This window comes from Asparagus officinalis, chromosome 10, assembly GCF_001876935.1.
Source record: "Asparagus officinalis chromosome 10, Aspof.V1, whole genome shotgun sequence".
Taxonomy (NCBI): Eukaryota; Viridiplantae; Streptophyta; class Magnoliopsida; order Asparagales; family Asparagaceae; genus Asparagus; species Asparagus officinalis.
The window spans coordinates 8,311,319-8,316,621 of NC_033803.1; positions in this window are offsets into that span (position 1 = coordinate 8,311,319).

The following is a 5,303-nucleotide window of genomic DNA, read 5'->3' on the forward strand; positions in this document are numbered from 1 at the left end:
CATTCCCCAAAGTTTTACATTTTTTGGAATTTATTTGATATTTTTAAACAGGGTTTTAAAATCAGCTCTAAAACCGATTTTTCTGGAAATGTCAGTTTTCGGTCGACCGGTACGGTCGACCGGTCAATTGACCATTCGTCAGTATTTTTCCAGAGAATCGTCGGTCGACCGGTCCGGTCGACCGAGAGCTCAAATCGGTCGACCGACAGAATTTCCGGTCGACCGACTATATGGCCGTTGCACTCTAACGGCTATTTTCTGAGCTGATGTTTTCTGGGGTTTTTTGGTCATTTTGCTCTGGTTTTTTGCTAATGTTTTGGGTGACTATATATACCCCCTTGCTCTCATCTTTCACAACTAACCAAGAGAGTTTTTAATCAAGTTTAATAAAGTTTTTAACAAGGGTTTTAGTTTGGTTTAAGTGTGTTTAAAAAGCTTTTAAGCAAATTGAGAGTTTGTTTTGGTGAATCAAATTCCACAAGAGCTTGAGGAGATTATCTATTGAAGTTTGAGCTTCCAACTATCATCCCTCCATCTCTTGTTATCAAATTGAGAAGTTTTCTAAACTCAAACTCTAGCTTTACATTTATATACTTGATTGATTATCATTGTTCTTAAGCTAGATTTCATACTTGAGTTTAGTTGATTTGATCTTATTTACTCATTGTTACACACACACCCACATTGAGCTTATTGTATCTTTCATACATAGTATAGTTGGGTGGTGAGAGATTGTAACTTTGAGTTGTGCTTTCATTGTGTTCTCATCTATTGTAGAGAACAAATTTATATTAGCTCGAAATTTGTTCTCTTGCCATAGGAGCTTTGTAAGAGAGAGTTCACATCTGTTATCTTGTGCTGTGTAGTTGAGATTTGAGTAAGATCTACTGTGAGGAGTGATCTGTTGAGATCAAACTGTGTAGTGAGAGAGATCGTGTGGGATCGCTGTGTAGACGAATTCCGGCTTCCAAACCGGGCTGGTAGTGGATTCTCCTCGAGAGTGGGGAGCGGGACGTAGGCCAGAGGGCCGAACCTCGTTAACACATCGGCGCGTCAAGGATAACGATTCCTAACCCTCTCTATTTACCTTGTTTGCATCTATTTACTGTGAATTGATTGTTGTGTGTTTTTAATTTGCATATTAGAGCCTTTTGACCTAATCACCCCCCTCTAGGGTCCAACAAACTCTTGTCGGATTTGATTCACCAAAACAAACTCTCAATTTGCCTTAAAAGCGTTTTTAACACACTTAAACCAAAACTAAAACCGCTTTTAGAATCTTTATTTAAAACTGCAAAGGGTTAAGTGAGGGGTTAAGGAGACTTAACCCCTTCTTAACCCGCCGAACATAAAAAATCTATAGAATGGTTAAAGTGAGTTAACCCTCCATAATTTGCCAAACATAAAAAATAAAGAAGGGTTAAGCTAACCCCTTTAGATGGATTATAATGAGTTAACCCCTCAAAATGAGGAGTTTACTAATATCCTATTTAGAAGGATTAAGAGTTAACCCTTCTAATTAAGAGTTAACCCTTCTAATTACAATGACTAAAATAAAACTTATATAACGGGTTAATAATTTAGTCCTTCGGATTATCGAATTAGCTAACTATGTTAATCCTTTTCCTTAATCCCTTTTCATTAACCATGTTGCTTTTGCATATTTTGATGTAATTAGAGAAGCAACTGTATTTTTCGGATCTGGATTCTCTCTACTGAAGCAACTGTATTTTTCGGATCTGGATTCTCTCTACTTATGTGATAATTAAAGAGGGTCTAATTCTCTCAATTCTTATAGATGAGATCACGGCAGGTAAAATTTACACCGGATATTGATAGTTGTACTAGTAGTTTCAAGACCATACGGATGTTAAAGATTGAGAGAGTAGAACAGGACAACAACTAGCTGCATCTAAATATGTGAAAAACAAGAAATCTATGTTGTGAACAAAAAGAGAACATAACTAAGGCAGAATCGTGCCACCAATACCAGTATATATACCACACACAGGTTTGTTGATATTTACAGATTCAAGTACCCAGATACTTTATTTCAAAAGGAAAGAACACATGAATATTGTTCAAATCGCATAAACAGGAATTACTATTGCAGCCTGCGAAAGGTGTAGCAACCAAAAATCAATATAAATATTAGTGTCGAGGTAAACAAACTTCAAGTATTTCAGATGAAAACAAACTATCAAGGAGACGATTGACAGTAGGGGGGATAAATCCAATAATCAAATCCCCCGACTTACAATATAACAGCCGACGCATTTTTTGGATTTTCCTTTCATTTTTTATTCAATTTTTCTTGGATCTGGATCAAGAAATTTTTTCCGATTCTGGATCTGGTTTTGAAAATAAAAATCGAAGAATTTTTTGGGTTTGGCGGCGGCGGTTTCAGTTTGAAACCCTAAGGGTTCATGGCGAAAATTAAGGGGGTGGTTACCTCAAACGAACCTCGCGTTCGTTCAATTTTAACCGAGCTTCGCGCTCAACGAACCTCGCGTTCGTTCTAAGGTGAACCTCGCGTTCAACTCAGGTGAGCGTCAAGCTCAATTTTTAACGAACCTCGTGTTCGAACTTCAGACGAACCTCGTGTTCGAACTTGAGACGAACCTCGCGTTCGTACTATAGACGAACCTCGCATTCGAACTTCAGACGAACCTCGCATTCGTACTTCAGACGAACCTCGCGTTCGTACTTCAGACGAACCTCGCGTTCAAACTTCAGACGAACCTCGTGTTCATTTTTAAACGAACCTCGCGTTCGTTCCCAAGTTGAACCTCGCGTTCTTTTATCAAACGAACCTCGCGTTCGTTCATTTTCAGACGAACCTCGCGTTCGTGCTTAAGTGAGTCTCGTACTCAATACAGTCGAACCTCGCGTTCGAAGTTAAGGGAACTTCGTGTTCATTATGGTTAAGCCTCGGCTTTTCATGGGTCCACTTTGGTATACTTAATTTATTCAATTAAGTTATGGGCCCTAATTAAGCTGTGAGACCCCAATTAAATTTTTGGAAATTCAGTTGATTTAAATTAAAATTTTTTAATTTAAATCTAATTCGGTTTTTAATCAATTATTTAATTCAAATATTATGACACTAAGGTATTAAGGTTGTCTCTCACTCCAATTGATTAATTGAAACAAGAAGTTGCCAAAGTAACCTCTCTTGTGTAGATTGTTCATGAGGAATGTGAGATGTTTGTGTGTATGCTTTCGTGTAAATATTTAATCGGCCCAGTATGCTTTCGTGTAAATATTTAATCAGCCCAAAGGAAGGTTAATATTTATTTAGATTGTATACACATCTGCGATGATAAGCGTGTGACAATTATAAGGTTTACATGTGAATAATGAATCGATCCAAAGATAGTTTCATTATTTGACATGAGTTATTGTCAATGTTTGATCATTGCAACAAGGTATCACTTACAAGTTAATATTACTGTCCAAAGACTTGATATTAATGTTGTGCCGGTATCTTGGATGGGGATTGTCATTATTTGAATTTTATTGATTATGGTTATTGATGTGAGCATTCTTTTGTTTTATTTCAGCTAATGCATCTGCTGCAACAATTTCTGCTAACATCAACTCAATTCCCATGCTAAATGGGACAAACTTCAAGGTTTGGAAAGAGAACATATTAATTGTTCTTGGCTGCATGGATCTTGACTATGCATTAAGAACTGAACAACCCCAACCTCTCAATGCGGATAGCACTCCTGATGCAAAGAAGGAGCATGAGAAGTGGGAGCGTTCAAATCGCATGAGTCTTATGATCATTAAGCGCGGCGTTCCGGAAGCCTTCAGGGGCATAGAATCCGAAGGGATTACTAAGGCTAAAGATTTCCTTGCCGAAATTGAGAAGCGTTTTGCGAAAAACGATAAGGTAGAAACAAGCACGCTTTTAGCTCGCTTGATTTCAATGAAGTATAAGGGCAAAGGAAATATCAGGGAGTACATTATGGAAATGTCTCATATTGCTTCAAAGCTTAAGGCACTTAAACTCGATCTTTGTGACGAGTTATTAGTGCATCTGGTTTTGTTGTCTCTTCCTGCACAGTTTAACCAATTTAAGGTCAGTTATAACTGTCAAAAGGAGAAATGGACTCTAAATGAGCTCATTTCATACTGTGTGCAAGAAGAAGACAGGTTGAAGCAAGATAAGACAGAAAGTGCTCATTTGGCCTATGCCTCTAAGGATAAGGGCAAGAAAAGGAAGAATGATAAGGAAGCTGCTAAGGGTCCAGTTGAGAAGAAACAACATAAGGATAATCAGGGTTGTTTCTTCTGTAAGAAGCCTGGACATGTAAAGAAGGACTGTACAAAATATCACGCCTGGATCTTATTTACTCATTGTTACACCCACACCCACATTGAGCTTATTGTATCTTTCATTGCATAGTATAGTTGGGTGGTGAGAGATTGTAACCTTGAGTTGTGCTAAATTGAGTTCCCACCTTGTTAGAGAGAACAATCATTTACTGTATTTGTGCTTAATTGTGAGATCACTTTGTAATACACTTGTACACCAAGTGAGAAGTGTGTGGTGAGAGTCGGGGATCGTCCCAAGAGGAGTGGCGTCGGTTGACGTGCCTAGGGAGAGGTTGTAACCGAGCACTTGAGGGAGACACGGCTAGGTCCAACACTTAGTGGGTGTAGAGTGTGATTGCAAGAGTGTGAGTTGTAGAGTTTTCGGTTAGCTAGAAAACCGAGTGTGTAGAAGAAGTTCCAGCTTCCAAACCGGATTGTGTTAGTGGATTTCTCCCCGGGAGTGGGGAGCGGAGACGTAGGACGGAAGGTCCGAACTCCGTGATCATATCTTGTGTTTGAGTGTGCTTTGGCGTTTATTTATACTTGTGTTTATATTTCTTATCGCCATTGTCATTAGCTCATTATTTATAATTCATCACATAGGATATATCTCTTTGTTGTTCATATTACTTATCCTAGCTCATATACATTGTTGTATTTCATACTTGCTAGGATAACTTGTTAATAAGTTTTAATTGGCATTTAATCAGATTAGATTAGCATAAGACCCTAATCACCCCCCTCTAGGGTCTAACAATTTACAAGCAGCATACACCCTCTCCTAAATTTTAGGTTTTTTTCTCAAGGAAATTTTAACTATTTGCAAATTACATGTAATGGTCAGATGAGAAAAGTTTAAAGTTCTGAGGGGTTTTTAACACCCAAGTGATCAATAGGTTATCTAAGATTAACAAAGTTCAAGAGGTTATGGGCAACACTCCCCAAAGTTTAGGGGGTTGTGAAATTAACCCTGGTAGAAA